We start from the raw sequence: 20,812 nt of genomic DNA, 5'->3' as shown, positions 1-20,812 counted from the left end.
AGTCAAACCTTGGAGTCTAATTTTTTTTGGAACTTGAAGAAGAATATTTGTATGATTTCTCGAAGTACATTAAATAACATTTTCATAATCATTTTACATGGATCTCTAAATATACAAAACTAAAGACATTAAGAGTAATAGTCAATAGTAATAGTTTTCATAAATTAAGAGAAGACATGTTTGCTTATTTCTGGTAAAATGGTAGGAATTAAAATTCATATCAAATTCAGCTGGGCTTGATTTATAATAAACATTCAACTTGAGGTAAAAAGAGTCAGTCCCAACATAGAGCTGCTGACATTGTTAATTTTCAGTTGTGGTAAAATGTGCATGGCATAAAGTTTGTCATCTTAACCACTTTTATGTATACAGACCAGTAGTGTTAAGTACATTCACATTGCTGTACAGCCAATCTCCAGAACTTTTTCATACCCCATTTTCCCCTTCCCTCAACTCCTGGCAACCACCGTTGTACTCACAACTGGTTTTTGTTTGTTTGGTTTTGCTATATTAGAAAATAGAACTACAACCTTTTTTCCTCCCAGATTTCAAAATGACTTTCCCCCATCATTTTCCCAAGTTAAAAATTTAAAGTTAAGCTTTTTACACACATCAGTGAACTAGCTAAATGTGAATCATGGAACCAGAAGAGGGCGCTATTAGGTTGAAGGACTGTTAAGCCAGATGTGAGAAATGTTATGGATCCAAATTTCTTTTATAATTTACAGTGCTAAAAAGATGACAACAGAGAATAAAACCTAAACTCACCTCTGGGTAATAGTCATCTGTTTTCATTTAGGTTTTTTTCTTAAGGGAGAAATAGGCTAACTCATTGTGACTCCTTCGGAAATTAGTTTTTCATCTCAAGTCCAAGAATTTTTCTCTTAACATTTACATATATAAAGGATGTCTCTCTGCTTATTGTTTTAAAGTACCAATCTAAAGACAAAAACAATGGAGTAACTTTTTCATAATGTGAAAAATAAGAATGATTCACAGGGAGACTACACACTATCTTTTGTTTTATTAGACAAATTTGACTAGGAATATTTTAGAATGCTAAGATATACAAGGAAGAAGGTTATGATGTACCTGCCTGGATAAACTTTTTTTTTTTTGTGAGATCAGAGTTTGAACTCAGGGCTTTGCACTTGCAAAGCAGGTGCTCTACCACTTGAGCCAAACCTCCAGTCCATTTTGCTCTGGTTACTTTGGAGATAGGGTCTTATGAATTATTTGACTAGGATGGCCTCAAACTGTGACTCTCCAGATCTCAGCCTCCACAGTAGCTACAATTACAGGCATAAGCCACTGGCCCAGCTCTGTATAAACTCTTGAAAACATTCAAAAGACTAAATAAATCACAGAGATAAATAGTATAAAGTTAGGAAAAATGAATACTTTAGAAAGATGTCATATGAAAATTATATCTCTAAAGTTGACCCATTATGATTACTTTTTAAGAGTTACTTAGAAGGTGAGGTGTATATGTACACACACACACACACACACACACACACGTTACACTCCCCCAGCCCCACTCTCATAGATACCTGTGATAAAGATACAGATATACAAATGAACCTGCCTGTACATCTCTTTTTACTGCTTTCATTTGATTGGCTTTTATTTCTTAAATCATAACAAGTGTTCTTTTGTGGGAATAATATGAAACATTTATTTGATATACTGGACATGAACAAAGTTGCGTAATCCAATTCCACTGCAACATAGCAAAAAAAAAAAAATTACCCCTTCAACACAGTGTAAGATTTAAATGCAACCTACACAAGGGCACATGTCATATAAAACATGGTAAGACTCTACTACCCTGCCAATTGCTTCCAGTCCCTACCCAGGTCATATTGAAACACTGGTGGTCCCAACAGTTTTATTGAAACAAATCATTTTTTAAAAAGCATTTAAAAAGACAAAAATGCCTTACTATCCATGTAGCCAACTCAAAACTTAACCTACTTAAATGAGCTTTATTTGCTTCCCAGTGATAAACCTTTAATTTCACTCACACTAGAGCAATAAATTTTTCATGTTTATCTTCCTTGCTCAATAATTCAAAGAAAAAAAAACCCAAAATGATTAGTAAAGAATATGGAGAAATTAACTCCCTTTCAATTTGTTTTAAATATTTTCAAGGCTTAAAAAGTATTTAAAGTTTGTGATTCCTAGTAGGAAAACATTTTCTGAATGAATACCCTAATGGCAAACCACTGTACAATGCTTCAGCTGCATTTGGTGCAGAGGGTTAGGGATTATCTTCAGAGTGCCCCAGCTCTGTCAATGAGGTCAGAGGTAAACTGGTTTGTGTTATTGCAACATTCATAGTTGGTGATCTAGGTTGCTTTTCCTTCAGCAAGGGCTTTGTTAGATAGGCATTATGCTTGACCTCAAATTTGGCTGACAATTTACTGATGAGATTCATAACCTCTGGGTTGCTCTGATATTTTGATATATTTGCTGGGTTGTGGGCCACATCCTGGAAGGCTACCCTAACTTCTGGATCCTACGGGGCTACAAGAACCTGTGGCTCACTAAGAATTTCAAGGAGCCCAGGCATTCCTTCCATTCCAGGCATTCCCCCAGGAAAGCCTCCTGGAAAAGAGCCATGCTGAGCTTCTGATTGTCTTCTGGCTTCTTCCTCCCTCTGAGCTCACTAATGCGCTTTTCAAGCCTTCTTAACACTTTCTATTCTCTCTTTCTCTAATCTCTCACTCTTTACATTTTTGCTCATATTTTCTCAGATATTCAGCAATTTTCTGGGCCCTCAGTTTAACTTCTTTCAGCATTGCACTAGCATCCTCATCATAATCCAGTTTATAGGCAAGGGCAAAGTCATGGGCTGCTTCTTTCCAGTGGCCCAGAAGTCTGTGTGCTTTCCTCACTACTTGGAAGGCTGAGCTGAATCAGGATTTATTTCAGTGGCTCTGTCACAGTCTTGAATGGCAGCATTTGGCTTCTATAATTTGAAGAAGACACTGGCTCTCTTGGCATACACAATGGCCAAGCAAAGATTTAATTTGATGACCATCTGTGAACAAGTCAATGGCTTTCTGTAATTCACCACCATTTAAGGCTTCAGTGACAGTCTCTTTCTTTTCATTTGCTTGATCCATCATCTCCTGCATTATTTCTACATTTTCATCTCCCATTTCTTGGGGGCATCAGCAGCTGGTTCAATTACTCTTTCATTGTCAATTTCTAGATCACTTTCCTCACTTGATGACTCCTCTCTTTATTGTTTTATGTTTTCCTCTGTCTTCTTAGTGTTTTATTCTTCCCTGATGTTTTCTTCTGAGTTAGCTTTATGAGTAGCAAGTTGGATCCCAGGCCTGGGCACTGGCTCAGTGTGACTGCACAGAAGGTGCATAAAAAGTGTTGTTTTTAACTTAATGAAATAGCTTGCCAATTTTCCCATATGACATGCACTCACTTTTTAATATACCTTTAATAGCTGCATACAACACTACTGTGTGGACTTACCAAAATTTTTGTTAAACTAATTTTCTTTTTTTTAATAGATGAGGTGTCACAATATAGCCCAGCCTGTGCTAAAACTTGCAGTCTTCCTGCCTACACCTCCTAAGTGCTGGAATTACAGGCATGCTCCACAAACTGGCCTTAACTAATTTTCTATGAATACATATTTTTGGACATAGGTTGTTCTGAGGTTTTGGGTTTTTTTATTACTAAAAATTAATCCATGTACTATGAAATTCTCCTTTTCAGCCAGGTGCTGGTGGCTCATGACCGTAATCCTAGCTATTCAGGAGGTTGAGATCAGGAGGATCACAGTTTGAGGCCAGCTCTGGGCAAATAGTTCTTAAGACCATATCTCAAAAATAACCAACACAAAACAGGTTGAAGGACTGTTAAGTCAGATGTGAGAAATGCTATGAACCCAAGTTCCTTTCATAATTTATAATGCTAAAAAGATGACAACAGAGGAAAAAAACTATACTCGCCTCTGGGTGATACTCATCTGTTTTCATTTAGTTCTTTTTTTTTAAATTGGGAAATAGGCTAACTCATTGTGACTTCTTTTGATATTAGTTTTTCATCTCAAGTCCAAGAATTTTTCTATAGTGGTAGAGCAACTACTTAGCAAGCATGAAGCCCTGAGTTCAAATCCCAGTACCAATAACAAAAAATTCACCTTTTCATAGTATACAAGAGAGAATTTTAAAGTATATTCACCAAAATCTATATCCATAACCACTATTTAATTCCAGAATATTTTCACCACTTCAAAAATAAACTATGCACCTATGAACAACCACTCACAATACTCCATTCCCCCAGCCCCTGGCAAAAACTAATATACTGTCTGTCTCTATGGATTTGTTCATTCTGAATGTTTTGTTATGTCCAGTTTGAAGTGTTGCGGGCCAGTGCAGAGGGTCTTTGCCTTCACAGGCCAGGGAACTGGCTCATGAGGCAGCTGAATGATGAGGCAAAGCCGGTACATAAAGTAGGATTTATTAGAGAGAAAGGAAAGGCTACAGCTAGAGCACTTTAGCGGAGACCGGAAACCACTAGCTCACTGCTCAAGTAAAGGTTGGGGTTTTTATGGACATTTTAACTCTGGGTTGGGGGAGGGTTTCTCATTGGCTGTGGATTTCATGGGCTTTCTTAGGTGAACTGGTTTGGTTTGCACCTTTATTGGGGGAAGGGAACAGTCTTGAAAGCATTTTGCTCATCAGCCCTGTGGCAGATCTATCAGACCCTTCATCTCTTCTTTAGGATGTAGAAATGCAGATTTACAACTCCTTCTTAGGAAGCAGGAATTCAGTTTACAACTCTTTCTCAGGATGCAAGAATTCAGGCCTATAACTCCTCAGGATCCAGGAATGATATTGCTCTCTGGGGGGATGGGATACTCACTCATCTGCCTTAGGTCTCTAGACTCAACAGTTTCATATAGGTAAAATCATACAATATATGGTCAAATGTATCTGACTTATTTCAGTAAGCATATTTTCAAGATTCATGACATTATATATTGTATACACATTCATTTTTATTTATTTTTGTTTTAACTGTGGTAAAATACACATTATAAAATTTACCTTTTTTTGACAGTACTGGGGTTTGAACTCAGGGCTTCATGCTTGCTGGGCCAGACAATCTACTACTTGTGCTTCAGCCCCCATCTTAACCATTTTAAGCGTCCAGTTCAGTGGTATAAAGTACATTCACACTGTTGTGCATTCAATATCCAGAACCCTTCTCTTTTCTTTCTTTGTTTTTTTTTTGCTGGTACTAGAGATTGAACTCAGGGCCTCATGCTTGCTAGGCAGGTGCTCTACCACTTAAATCACTCTGCTAGACCTTTTTTGTGTTGGATGTTTTTGAGGTAGGGTCTTGTGAAAAATTTGCCTGGGCTAGCTTTGAGCCATGATCCTCCTGACCTCTGCCTTCAGAATAGCTAGGGTTACATGCTGAGCCAACACCCAGCATTCTGTTTTCTTTTCTGGTGCTGGGGATTGAGCTCAGGGCCTTAAGAGTGCTAGGAATCCACATTACCTACATCTCCAACCACAGAAGTATTTTAATCTTGCAAAGCTGATACTTTATACTCATTAAAAATAACTCCTCAGCCAGGCACTGGTGGCTCAAAACTGTAATCTTAGCTACTGAGGAGACAGAGATCAGGAGGATCACAGTTCAAAGCCAGCCTAGGGAAATAGTTCGCAAGACCCTATACCCTATCTGCAAATACAGGGCTGGAAGACTGGCTCAGTAGAGTACCTACCTAGCAAGCGTGAGGCCCTGAGTTCAAACCTCAGTACCACCAAGGAAAAAAACAACTCCTCATTCTCCTCTCCACACACCTTCTCCAGTCTCTGACAACCACCACTCTACTTTCTATTGTTGGATCTGGAGACCTAAGGCAGATGAGTGAGTATCCCATCCCCCCATGGACAGCAATGCATTCCTGCATCCAGAGAAGGAGTTATAAACCTGCATTCCTGCTTCCTCAGAAGGAGCTGTAAACCTGCATTTCTGCATCCTAAAGAGGAGATACAGGGTCTGGTAGATCTGCCACGGGGCTGATGAGCAAAATTCTCTCAAAATTGTTCCCACTCCCAATAAGGGGCAAACAAACCAGGTCATCTAAGAAAGCCCATGAATCCACGGCCAATGAAAACAACCCACCCAATCCTTATCTAAACCCAGAGTTAAAACATCCATAAAAACCCCTGCCTTCACCTAAGCAGCAAGCTACCAGTTTCCGGGCTCCATTGCACTGCTCTAACTGTAGCCTTTCCTTTCTCTCTAATAAATCCTATTTCCTATACCAGCTTTGACTCATCATTCAGCAGCCTCATGAGCCAGTTATCTGGCCTGTGAGGGCAAGGACTCTTGACACCGGCCTGCAACACTTCAAACCAGCATGTAAGACTGTCTTTAAGAAATTTGACTGGGAGGGGGTTGAGGGAGACTGATAGTCTCCCTTTGTTTAGGATGAACCTCAACAAAGTACATTGTAAACATATAGGGAAATGTCACAATGAATCCCCCTGCATATGCTAATAAAAAGGTTTTTTAAAAAAACAAAATTTATTTGGTGGTGTGTGTTAGAAATGAAAGAGGCAGGGAAGAGTCAGAGAGATGGCTCAAATGGGGTTTATTGTTTAGGAAGGAGCCCTGTGGAAAAGGTCCCAGTCAAAGAGCTGGAGCCCACAGGTGCTTACAGACTTGGAGTAGATATAAGGGGGCAGTCTGGAGGCAAAACCCCACTGAGTGGGAAAATTCTTTTGGAGTGGGGTCAACCATTACTAGGGGAAGCTAGAAGATATAAGTGGCATTTAGGTGGATAAATTGCTCAGCTCCAGACTCCCTGGCAAAGTGGTGGCTTGTTGTTTCCTTGAGGCTAGATGTGGTCCTTCCGTGGGTGGTAGGTATGGTGTCAGTATGCTGCCTGCAAGGATGTGGGGGGGTCCAATCCTAATATGACTTCTTTTTGTTCACCTTAATAGTGTGGATGAAGTGGTAAAATACCTGCCTAGCAAGCATGAGGCCTTGAGTTCAAATCTCAATAACACCCAAAAAAGAAGAGAAATATAACTACTATAGGTGCCTCATGTTTATTCATGACTGGTGTATTTTAGTTAGCATAATAGCCTCAAGTTTCATCCATTGTTACAGCATGTCTCAGAATATCCTTCCTTTTAACAATAAACATATTTTATTACATATCACAATTTGTTTATTAACTCATCCATTAAAAGTCATTTGTGTTGCTTCTACTTTTTGTCCATTGTGAATAATGCTGCCATGAGCATGGGTGTACAAGTATTTCTTCAAAACCTTGCTTTCAAAGTATTTGGATATATACTCAAAAGTAGAATTGTTGGATCATATGATAATTCTGTTTTTAAATTTTTTGAGGAACTACCATACCGTTTTTCCTTCCCATCAATAGTGCCCCAAAATTATAATTTCTTTTTTTTTCTTTGTATTTTTTTTATTGTTTTATTATTCATATGTGCATACAAGGCTTGGATCATTTCTCCCCCCTGCTCCCACCCCCTCCCTGACCACCCACTCCACCCCCTCCCTCTCCCCCTCACCGCCTCAATACCTGGCAGAAACTATTTTGCCTTTATCTCTAATTTTGTTGAAGAGAGAGTATAAGCAATAATAGGAAGGAACAAGGGTTTTTGCTGGTTGAGATAAGGATAGCTATACAGGGAGTTGACTCACATTAATTTCCTGTGCGTGTATGTTACCTTCTAGGTTAATTCTTTTTGATCTAACCTTTTCTCTAGTTCCTGGTCCCCTTTTCCTATTGGCCTCAGTCGCTTTTAAGGTATCTGCTTTAGTTTCTCTGCTTTAAGGGCAACAAATGCTAGCTAATTTTTTAGGTGTCTTACCTATCCTCACCTATCCCTTGTGTGCTCTCGCTTTTATCAAAATTATAATTTCTTCACATAAGTGTCTTTCTGTGTTTATTGGCCATTTGTATATCCTTCTTGTAGAAAAGTCTAAGTTCTTTACCTATTTTCTAAACTTTTCTTGCTATTGAGTTATAATTCGTTTTTCATAAGTCAACCCCTATCAGACTGATATATGATATATGATTTATGTATTTTTTCCAATTTGTAATTTGCCTTTTCACTCTGTTAATTATGTTCTTTGGTGCATTTAACTTTTTTTTTTTTGCAGTACTGGGGCTTGAACTCAGGGCCTGCACCTTTAGCCACTCCACCAGTCCTTTTTGTGTTAGGTATTTTCAAGATATGGTCTCAGGAACTATTTGCCCAGGCTAACTTCAAACCATGATCCTCCTGATCTCTGCTTCCTGAGTAGCTAGGATTACAGGCATGAGCCACTGGCACCCGGCTGCATTTAACTTTTTAAATTTAATGTTGTCCAATTTATATATCATTACTTCTGTTACTTGTCATTTTGGTATTATATCCATGAAATCACTTCTTTTTTTTTTTAATTTTTATTTTATTCATATGTGCATACAGTGTTTGGGTCATTTCTCCCCATTTCCTCCTGCCCCTTCCCTCATGAAATCACTTCTTATTCTTCCTTCATCTTCAGCCTCCAATTTGTCTTCTGAGAATTTTATAATTTTATCTCATATACAAAGGACTGCAATCTGTTGTGAGTTAATTTTTTGTATGTGATATAAGGTACCGGTCTCACCTCATGTTTTTGACTGTGAATACCTAGTTTTCCCTACACAGTTGGTTAAAAAGAGTGCCATTTCCTCACTGAGTAGTCTTGACCCCTTGTCAAAATCATTTGACGATATATTCAAGGGCTTATATCAACATTCTAATCCATTGACCTGTATGTCTGTCTTTATGCTAGTACTGAAACTGGAGTTTTGGACCCAAGGCCCAAACTCCTGAGATTCCATATGCTGGGTGCAGCCACCCACCCCTAAATGCCAAATAAAGAGGCATGGTGAAGGCAGAGAAAGGAGGTTTATTATATGGCTTGGAACATGCTATGGAAAGAGGCAGAGTAAGCAGTCAGTTCATTCTCAGCCATCTTCCGGGTACAGACAAGAGCTATAGGTTTAAATAGACAAATGAACTGGGGACAGGGAACAAAGGTGTGCATAGTTAAATAGTTGGCGTGGTCTGTTTGGTCTCATGACTGGTGGGGCCAGCAATCTTGGTCAGGGCAAGTGGTCTGGTGGATTCCTGACTGGCAGAGCCCACAATCTCAGTCAGGCAGATGGTCTGGTCCTGTTTTGGAAGTTATCACCTGGAGGGAGTAATCTGGTTCCTGTTTGAGAGTATTTTTGGGATAATTGTCCTCACTGGGAGGGTGGCAGCTCCAGGTGGCTACAGTTCATTGTCATAAAGATATTATTAGTTTTGTCCTTTTTGGAGTGCAAGATGGTTGTAAAGTGACTGTAAAGAGAATGGCTTAGAGCAAAGACAGATACAAAATGGAGACAAAGATGCCAAGCTTTTCCTGTTTTTAGTTAATTTGTGAGCTCAAGTAAGGAGTCAATGTTTTTCAGCAAAAGCAACTTGAGCACCTCTTACAGTATTATACTCTTTTGATTATAGTAATTTTATAATAAGCTTTGCAGTCAGGAAGTGGAAACCTCTAATTTTGATCTTTTAAAAGATTTCTTTGTCTACTCAAAGTCCCTTTGAGAGTCCAATGAATTTTAAGAAAGATTTATCTATTTCTTCCAAAGCTGACACTAGAATTTTGATAAAAATTGCACTGAATCTGTAAATCATCTTTGGTAGCATTGACATCTTAACAGTATTAAGTTTTTCAAGATATGAACACAGGATGTCTTTCTATGTAGTTGGGTCTTTCTTTTCTTTCAGCAACATTTTGTAGTTTCAGTGTGCAGGTCTTTTGCCTCTTGGTTAAGTTTATGCCTATTTCATTCTTTTTGATGCTATTTTAAATTGAATAATTTTACTAATTTACTTTGGAGATTAACTATACTTAATGTGTAGAAATGCAACTGACTTTTGCATGTTGATTTCGAATCCTATAACTTTTTAGATTCTATTCTAACAAGTTTTTTTTTGGTGGAATATTTAGGGTTTTCTACGTGTATTATCATGTCTGCAAACAGAGATAATTTTATTTCTTTCTTCATAGTATTGTAACATGTACTTAGATTACTTTTACTGAAAAGCACTGACTTCTTACTTGGGCCCATGAATTAGTTAAAAGCAGGAGAAAAGCTTGGCATCCCTACCTCCATTTTGTATCTGTCTTTGCTCTGACCTATTCTCTCTGCAGTAACTTTACAGTCACCTGAGATTCCAGGAATGACAGGACTGATGAAAAACATCTATATGACAAGGAAGCAAAACTACCCCTAAAGAATAACAGAGCCTTACTATAGGACAGAGCACCTGTGGCAGGAAGGCAGGGAGGGGGAAGGGAGATAATGAGAGGTAATGAGAGATAATGAGTGCAACAGTGAAACAAAAGAAAACTGGATTTGAGGATGTCACACAGCATCTGGGGTGAGACCAGAGAAGGGTCACCTCACCCCAGAGGTTAAAATAGCCATTGAAATAGCATGTGACCATTTATGGGACAAGCTGTACCCAGCGTTTCCATAACCTGCTCTAAATGGTATATAAGGAAGGCCCCCTTTGTTCTTGGGACTGAGTCTTTGGATGAGAATCTGCTTTAGTTGTGAAGTCACTGCCAGCCTGCTTAATAAACTTGCTTCCCAAAAGCTTTGGTGCCCTGTCTGTCTGAGCCGTCCTGCAACACACACACACACACACACACACACAAAATGAGAAAAACTCACCCACTCACCCATAGGAATGAGGCTGCACCCTGGAGCAGGAGTAATCATTTTGTGGGAACCAGATTGTTCCCATCAAGTGATGACAGAGAAAAAAATTTCTCCAGAATCCTTAAAGAACCAGAACTAAGATAGTCAGGTCACACTTTAACCAGGACTATTTAACTGTACACACCTTTTGCCCCTCCCCCACCCACTGCTTTAATTCTTTATCTGTTTGAACCTAAAATTCATGTCTCTACCTTGAAGATGGCTGAAGATGAGCTGAAGTGCCTTCTTTACCTCTTCTTACAGCATGTCCCAGGCCACAAAATAAATCTTTTTCTGCCTTTTATCATTACTCATCTCTTTATTTGGCATGTTGGAGCAAGTGGCCAGACACAGTATGTGGAACCCAGGAGTTTGAGCCTGGGGTCTAAAACTCTGACTTCAGGTTTGGTTTCAATATGGATGACAAATATTTTTCTTCCCTGATGCCATAGTTTTCCTTGCCACTTTTAAAATAAGCAAGCAACCCCTGGCAATTCTTTGACAATGATAATATTACCATGGTTTTCCATTTGGCTTAAGGATCATAAGAAAATTGGTTTATTTGTTGCTTTAAATCGACTGCTTTTCAGTAAAAACTGGCTCTCTGATAAGAATTGGGGAAAGTCCTATTCTCTGGCATTTTATGTGCTATCCCTATTTTACTCAAATTTTACTCTCAGTTCATGTCAACCACAATGCAAATCTCAATTGATCAAATTGAGATTGATATCAAATCTCAATTGATAGAACAATAATGTCACCATTTTGTGAATAGGTGGCCATTTTATCCTCAGACCTCACTTCTTGAGAAATGGAGCCATCCCCAACGGCAGCCCCACCCTTAATAGAAATTCCCTCACTCTAAGACTCCTGCACACACATTAACTTCCTCAAGCTCCCTCTTCTATAAAAGCCACGCCTAGCCCAGAGTCAGCACTGTGCCATCTTTCCTTGGCTAACCTGGCAGTTCGAGCCTGCCCTAAACCTTGCTCTTGGACATGAGACTTTTCTCGTGAGCTTTCTTTGCGAGTGGCATTTTTCCTAACATTTTGGTGCTATAACTCAGATTGGGTGTGCTCCTGGCACTGACCTTGCTCTCCTGGTCCCCCCTCATCCCACCTTCTCTCTCTCTCTCTCTCTCTCTAAAAGTTAAACTCACATTCCCTTCCTCCAGGATCTGAGCTGCTTTTCTGGAACCCCTAATCCTAGAAGGCACCCTTACTGCTCACAGGGAACTTCCTCCACCCCAGCATGCCTCCAATCGCCATCCACCACCGACCAATCCTCCCTCAAGGTCCCTCTCAGTGAGTCCTCCTTGCATGCAGAGCCATGATCTCACATTCTCATTTCCTCAAAATCCTAGCACTAGGTCTCAACTCACTCTCATCCCTGGGGACCAGGTACCCTAGGACTGTGGGCCCCCAGTGACAGAGACATCCCTCCCAGGAGTCCCACCTCTACTCTCTCCTGAGGGATCAATATCTCAGGGACACCCGTCATATCCTCTCCTCAGGTCAGGCCTCACTATGGAGATTGGACTGTCCCAAATTTTTCTCTGTAATCAGGCCTGGTCCGAATATCCATTAAACAATGCCTCCAAATGGCCACTTAATGGCATTTTCGATCCCAATATTTTAAGGGATTTATACAATTTCTGTGAGCATGCTGGTGAATGGAAATAGCCTATGTCCAATCCTTTTCCAATCTCTGCACCAGCCCTCCCTCTGTACTTCCTGTTCCCCTGCACAGATTCTATTAGCCTCTAAACCAGCCTCTAAACCAACTGAATCCTCTCCTGAACCTACTTCTTCCTCATGTAAGCAAACTTCCTTGCGCTGCTTGCCCTGCCTGTCTCTTCCTATCTTCCTGAGGGACTTTCCCGTCATGATGTCAAGCCAGCTGCTCCTTGTCAACTTTGGCCTCATGGAGATTCCAGCTCTGGGGTAGCTCATGCTCCCTCTCTGTGGGCCAAGACCAAGTCTGGGGGAGTCCTGAGTGATTATGGCACGTGATGACTGCTTCTCTTTTCCCCCCTGTCTAATGCCCCTTCTGCCTGAGACAGTGACCCAAGAGTGGAGGTTTCGTGTTGCTGAAAGTGTTCCAGTACCAGTCAATGGGAGCGACCTACAGGTACACGTGATCGCTAATCCCTCAGGCATGTGTCGTGCCTCCAGGCTCTGCATTCCCCACCCTTACCTAAGATGTCAGGACACCTTTTCTGCTCCCTCCACGGTCTCACCAAGTGTCCTTTGTCTCTGTCTGCCTTCCCCTCCCTGGGTTTACTGGAACCCTGGGCTCCCATGAAAAACTTGTAGCATGGTACCTTATGACTTAAGTTATTCCCACTAGTTTGTCAGCCCCCTCAGTCTAAAGCAATTTTAAATCAACTGCTAGGCACCAGCAGAGGCAGAAACACTGCAAAAAAAAAACTGTGGCTGCCACACTCATGCCCTAACTCTGCCCCCACATGGGGAGGAAGGAAAACAAACAGGTGCACTTATGCACAGGGATGCTGGCCCCGGGCACAGTGGGAAAACCTGCCATAGCTAAGAGAATCCATAGAGAGGACCCAACACACATCCTAGGCCACCAGCCACACATGGCAGTGGCTACGGCCTGCCACCACTTCCCCTAGAATAAACGTGCACAGGAATGAGTACACAGGAAGGGGAGAGGGGTGGCAGGCCACAGGATCAGGCCAAGGCAGACAGGGTCACTTGTCCTGGGTGTATGGGGGGGGCAGCACCTTGAGCAAGCCCTGCTCCCAGCCCCACCTCACGCTTCAGGCCACTGGACCCCAGCCCTTGTAAGCCAATTGTTAGCTCAAGGTTATAGTCCCAGGAACAGCAAAATGGGTGTTACTGTGGTCTCTAAACTTCTCATTTAAATTTTTCTATACTTTTGGCCTCAGCATAAATTTTCCCTCCAAATATTACAATACCATGCTCCAATTACACCTTTTCTTTTTTTTTTTATTTTTTATTTTTTTTTGTTTTGTTTTTTTTTTTTCATTTTTCTTTTATTATTCATATGTGCATACAAGGCTTGGTTCATTTCTCCCCCCTGCCCCCACCCCCTCCCTTACCACCCACTCCACCCCCTCCCGCTCCCCCCCTCAATACCCAGCAGAAACTATTTTGCCCTTATCTCTAATTTTGTTGTAGAGAGAGTATAAGCAATAATAGGAAGGAACAAGGGGTTTTGCTGGTTGAGATAAGGATAGCTATACAGGGCATTGACTCACATTGATTTCCTGTGCGTGGGTGTTACCTTCTAGGTTAATTCTTTTTGATCTAACCTTTTCTCTAGTTCCTGGTCCCCTTTTCCTATTGGCCTCAGTTGCTTTAAGGTATCTGCTTTAGTTTCTCTGCATTAAGGGCAACAAATGCTAGCTAGTTTTTTAGGTGTCTTACCTATCCTCACCTCTCCAAAAAGTAAACTGAGGTCCCCTATACAAATTTTCTTTCATCTCTGAGACCACCCAGATTGGCTCCATAATTGCTATTTAGATACTCAAATGCTGGCCATTCTTTGTAAGCCACAGGATAAACATGGGGAAGGAAGACCAAAAAGCCCCTTATCAATGACAAGGCCCACCACTACTGCTCCACCCTCTGCCCTACCTTCTAAGCCACCCCAATATCCAAAATGTCCTAATGGGTGCTTCCCCCTTCAACAGGTAATGGTAGGAAGAGGGCAAGTCTTATGTCCCCTTCCAGTTATCAGATCTAAGGAAAATTAAAAAATATCTGGACAGCTATACTGATGCCTAGACAAATGCATTCAAGCCTTTATCTCTGTGATCCAAACCTTTGAACTGGCATGAAAGGATGTTATGTTTCTACTAGACCAGACTCTTGTCTCATTAGAAATGCAATGGGTTCTGGCCCAGGCCACTCAGGTTGGAAATGATTACCATTTACAATGAACCCCAATACTAGTGGCACACAAAAATGAGGGAATAAGTGTGCCTATACCTACAGGGACACAGGCAGTCCCCTTGACAGGTCCACACCAAAAGGAGTTGGTGATATGGCTCAAGCAGTAGAATGCCACTTTGCAGGCACAAAGTCCTGAGTTCAAGCCCCAGTACAGCCAAAGGAAAAAGAAAAAAATATTTGGGGATGAGGACATAGCTCAGTGGGAGAGTGTCTGCCTGCATGTGCAAGGCCCTGGGTTCAATTCCCCTGCATTGCTAAATCAAAAAAAATGGTAAGGAAGATAAATGACATTAATGCCACTTCAGCCATCTCATAGTGGAAGAAAGTTGTTTAACCTAGACCAGATCCCTCATTCTTCAAGGGAGGAAACTGAGGCCCAGAAAGGTTCAGAGACCTGCCCTCCAGAGTATCAGGTGTCATGTAAAATAACAACTTTGTTTTACAGCAATGGCCTGAAGAAAACCCCCTTACCTTTGTGCAGCATCTTAAGGATGCTATCAGAAAGCATACCACATTGGATCCAGAGTCACAGGTGAGAGAGATTCTCCTCAAAGATAAATTTGTAACTCAGTCAACCCCAGATACTTGTAAAAAAACTCAAAGTCTGTGGCTGAAAGGAAAAAGTCATTGAACCAAGTAATATAGATAGCCATGTCTGTATGTGTAGCTATGTCTGTATGTCAGTATGACTGGGACCTTACTAACTGGAGAGAAAAAGATAAGAGACATCATGACCTCATTGCTGCTCTCAGAGAGGCCCCCACCTAACTGGGGCCTGCATCCTGAACTTGCTACCATGGTGGACAGGAGGGGCATTTCTGCAGAGAGTGCTTAAAGGGGACAGCCTGGGAGACAGCCCCATCCCCAACCAGGACCCTGCCCTCTCTGCAAAGGTAACCCTGGAGGTCTAAGTGCCCCCATGTCCACATGAAAGGTGAGGTGCCACCTCCTATGGACTGATGGGTCCTGGCCTCCTGTCCACACTCCACTTCTTCTCATAAATGTTGAGGATCCTTGGGTAGCCATATGGCAGAAAAGCAAAAGGTAATTTCCTGCTAGACAGTGGAGCCCATTTCTCTGTCTTACCTTTCTCTCCCCATCCCCAGTCCAATGATAAGGTTATCATTTGGGGCATATCTGGCCAACACCTAGAGCACTATTTTACCCAGCCTCTGGCCTGCTCTTGGGCAGACCTCCTCTTCTGTCATTCTTTCCTCATACTTCCTGGAACTCCAGTGCCTCTGCTGGGATGGGATTTACTATCTCAACTAAAAGTTCAAATTCTCCTCCCCCCCAGGCAGCTTTCTCTGCTGCCCCCTCCTTCAGGAAAAAATAGACTCCTCAGTGTGGACTGATGGGATGAGTGTAGGGTGAGAAGGACGGCCTTCCCTATTCAAATAAAACTCAAAAATCCCTCACAGCTTCCACACCCAAAACAGTATCCCCTCAAGCCTGAGGGACACGAGGCCTTATGACCATCATAAATTCCTTAAAAAAACAAGGGTTACTAATTAGTTGCTCCAGCCCCAATAATAAATTTGAAATTCTTATAAAAGTTAATTTTAAAACACAAGTTACAAAGTAAACAACTGGAAAGGATATAGATAGGTATTGAATGTGTTTTTTGAGAAGTTAAAGGAAAAAAGAAATGGTTGTTTGGATGAGAAAGGATTTTGTAAAGAAGGGTTTGTCCTAAAGATTGTTTCAAATAGTAGGGATAAGGACAAGTCATCAAAGGGTTTAGTATGTTATATGAATGTCTGAGTAAGTTTTAAAAGTGTATAATAAAAAGCTTCAGTGTGTGATAAAGTTGACTATAATCTGAGAGTTGCCTAAAAAATTTTTAGGGTCATGTCAAACTAAAATCAAATTCTCTGTGTCTATAAAATAACAAGATTATCTTAATATTGTTCTGCTCTGAATAACATCTACAAAAACTGTTACAGAGAAAGATTTTATCAAAGAAATTATTTGTGTTTTCTGCTGATCTTGTCAAGCTTTAAGTACTACTAAATCAGAGTTCATTTACATATTTGCTCATGTGTCTTAAATGACCACCTTATGACAGTATTGTGTCTATACTTTATCTAAATATGGTACAAACATTTACAAGCTAAAAATGTAGATTTATGTAAAATAATGAGCTAAAGCTCTCTTTTATCCAAGAATGTTACATTTAACCTAAATCCTAACAGTCAGCCCCTGCCTCCCACAGGTCACCTACCTAAGTGTGGCCTTAAAGGGACAGACTTACTCCCTGAGTCATGAGAGAATTGACCCAATCCTCCATTTCCCACTCCCCCATACCATAAAGCAGCTTAGAGCTTTCTTGGGAGTTACAGGATTTTGCGGAATCTGGATCCCCAGATATGCAGTCCTTAGCAGACACCTTTTTATGCTCCTTCTAATATTCCTATTTGGGTCTTACATAATAAATGCTCTCAAGATTGTTTCCCCTCCCCCAATAGCCCTTTTGAAATAATGTATGGCTACCCATTTCTCTTAGGAAACTTGCCTCCAACAGACCCTGCTACTCTGGCTGACTATCTACCTTATCTTAACCTCCTCAGGGAACTTCTCAGAGAACATGCAGACCAGATCCTGCCCCACCCTATAACAATTTCTGTTAAACCAGGAGATCTTGTTCTCCTAAAGGATCTTCGACCCTCTCCATTGGGATTTCGGTGGACCGGCCCTCATCTGGTCATCCTCACAACACCCACTGCTGTCAAGCTCAATGGGATCCCCCAGTGGCAGCACCTCTCAAGAACAGTTAGAAAAATGAAGAAGGGAATTGGAGGACTCTTGGAATCCTCTAGGGAACATTTAACAGTGGTTCTCCTGGCTAATGCCCATCCCAATGCCTATGTTTCTTGCTCTCCTATTCTTTTTTTTTTTTTTTTTTATTGAGCACTTCAGGTAATTTATTTTTTGACACTGTAAAATACAAATTTATTTCTCTTTTTCTTCCATCAGAGTACAGTCGTTTTGAAGCTAAAATACATGACCTACGGGAGCAGATGATGAATAGTAGCATTAGTTCGGGGTCAGGTTCTCTTCGAACGTTGCTCTCCTATTCTTAAGCTTTCTCCCTTGTATTATAAAAACAGTACAAAGGTTTCTCGTAGACTGCATGTCTGCTATTGCTAATCAAAAGTTTAACCAGTTGTACCTCTAGGGATATCAACCTCTCCAAAACCGTCTGGAGGACTGCTGTGAGGGCCCCTACCAGGATGCCACAGGAATCTGAGGATCTTGCCCCATACAACGCCTCCTGCCAGCAGGAAGCAGCTAAGAGGCCGATGCTTTGCCCCAATTCCCGATCCTCAGCCCCTACCCTCATCGTTATTAAAGAAAAAATGGGGGAATGATAGAACAATAATGTCACCATTTTGTGAATCAGCAGCCATTTTATCTTCAGGCCTCACTTCTTGAGAAATGGAGCCATCCCCAATGGCAGCCCCACCCTTAACAGAAATTCTCGTGCTCTAAGACTCTCATGCACATGCTAAATTCCTCAAGCTCCCTCTTCTGTAAAAGCCACGCCTATCCCAGCGTCAGCACTGTACCATCTTTCCCTGGTCAGCCTGGCGGTTCAAGCCTGCCATTAAACCTTGCTCTTGGATGTGAGACTTTTCTCGTGAGCTTTCTTTGCAAGCGGCATTTTTCTTAACATTAATTCCCACAAAAATTCCAGCTTCATCGTAATTTCTTTTATTGCTTTTTTTCAATTACATTTCTTGATTAAAGTATACTTTACAAAACTTTTTGGAGAACATTTGGGAAAATCACAGCCTTTTTTCACTCACTCTCCCAGTTTTTTTTCCTTTCTCTTTGTTTCCCAGATTCCTCCTCCCACTAGCCACCATTGGTTCTCAATCCATCTTTATTATGTAAATTATGTAAACACACCACCTTGGCCCATAGCCCTACCTGTTACCCAAAACACACAGAGAAGTTTTCAAAAAAAAATCTCTAAAAAGAATTCTCATACCAACTGTTAAGATAATTAAATGGTCCATTGTTATGATTGTTATGATTAAATTCCATTGTTATGATTTCAGACATCCTTCAAGAAGCACTAGAATAAGTAGTCAATTCTAATCTCAATATGTGATCCTCAATGTGTTAGTAAGCCTCTTGAAGCTCCTACTCTGAGATTCTGCAATTTTTTTAGTTAATAGTCACAAAATCTCAAAAACATAGGCCACTTAAAAGTTATCAAAGACTTCAGTGTAAAATTGAAGATTGATCATACACATCTCACTCTTCCTCAAAATCTCTTAATTTCAGTTAAATGATACAGAAATTCATGTAAATAACTAACTAAATTTAAAATCAGGGAAGATGGGTCAAAGTATAACATTCAAAAATTAAAAGCATCACTTTCACATATAGAATAAACACAGATCAAAGGTTCATCCAAGTTACTAATGAGGGAACCAGCAGAATGACAAAACTGTATCAAATGTCATCTGGGGAACAAGATATTTACAGGTGTCAAAAACAAAAGAATGTTAAAAATAAGTCTGCCATGATAGATAGAACAGTGTTCAATATCCTATCCTACACATGGGTTATCTTTTCTACCAGAAAGAAATCATTTATATCTCTACTAGACAAAAATCTATAAGTTCACACATAACTTTACAGAATGAAGGCTCTAATCATTATCAAATAGCAAAATAAAAAAATAGGCACTTTCTTTGAAAGAGTTAAGTAATTATTGGATAAGTGTATCTCAACAATGTCCCATTGAAAAGACAAGCTATCTTCTTTTTGCTTCATGTTTTGAATTATTTTTGCTAAGACAGGTGTTGTCACAAAACAGGCTTTTGGACTGATGTTGCTTGATTGCTCTTCCAACTCTAATGCCATAATCTCTGAATGATATACAAAAGCAGCATGAAAAAGTCTTTTAAGTGTCAAACTTCCCATTTCTCCAACTGTCTTCCTTCATACTTTAAATTAGGAAAACTTCTATCTGTAGGAAATTTCTTTTTATTTCCTACTGAAACAGGAGATTTGTGCAGGACTGAAAGCCTCCACTCAATTTTACTGGCTTAGGTGTTTAGCCAGAAGGAGGATTAGCATTTTGGATTCTTGTCTCATGAAGCCAAGGAATGAACTCCATAGACAACAAAGGGTGAGCTTAGAGGTAGGGAAGTTTATTAACCTAAAGAATGAAAGGTCCCACCAGAAGGGAGGGGTGCCTAGTGGGCTGCCAAACACTCTGTGATGTCTAGCAGCTTCTATTCACCAGAGTAAGGTGTTACCCAATTTTATATGCTAACTAGCTATTAAACAAATGCAGGTTATTGGTTCCTTTTATGGGCAAGTCCTGAGTGGACAATGAGGTTTGAAGGGGGTTGGTTCTCAAACTCTGGGACCAGTTCTCAAACTTCTTCTCCCCCTTGCCTTCCATTCTGTGTAGGAGAGCCTTAGGTCATCCTGTTTTGCTGCCCTGTTCTGGAACACTTGCTTTGTGGTAAAACAGAAGTAAAAAACATTCTGTGACTAACGTTCTTTCTTTGTTCTATTGTGTGACTCTCAATTCGTTGTTGGACCCTTTCCCTACCTGCCTGGCTTGTTCCTGACTCTCTCACTACAACAGTAATTTTGTTGGTAAGGGCAATTAGCTATTTGTTCTTAGTAATGTCTTTTTCCATCTGTACTATAGGTACAAAAATCACTAATGTGTGATACATGCTTAGCACAATTTTCCAATGCACGTTTCTTCCTATTTTGGAACGCCTTGTCCCTATTTCCTATATTAGCCTACTCTTGCATTACCAGTTATTTTTTTTTGCAGCGCTGGGGTTTGAACTCAGGGCCTGCACCTGAGTCAGTCCACTAGCCCTTTTTTGTGATGGGTTTTTTTTGGAGGCAGGGTCTCACAAATTATTTGCCCAGGTTGGCTTCAAACCGAGATCCTCTTGATCTCTGCCTCCTGAGTAGCTAGATTATAGGTGTGAGCCACCAGTGCCTGGCTCTGCCAGTTTCTTCAGAAATCTTACAATTGTCTTAAAGGAAAAAATTCCTTCCAGGGAAAAATTCC

The 20,812-nt window shown here is 40.6% G+C and overlaps 1 pseudogene; it reads right to left on the bottom strand.

The window, feature by feature from the left end:
- Positions 1-2,263: 2,263 nt before the first annotated feature.
- Positions 2,264-3,385, bottom strand: LOC141419482 (hsc70-interacting protein-like; annotated as a pseudogene).
- Positions 3,386-20,812: the final 17,427 nt, after the last annotated feature.

This window comes from Castor canadensis, chromosome X, assembly GCF_047511655.1.
Source record: "Castor canadensis chromosome X, mCasCan1.hap1v2, whole genome shotgun sequence".
Taxonomy (NCBI): domain Eukaryota; kingdom Metazoa; phylum Chordata; class Mammalia; order Rodentia; family Castoridae; genus Castor; species Castor canadensis.
Note: the sequence above shows the minus strand (reverse complement) of the source record. Positions and strands in the feature narration are given on the sequence as shown.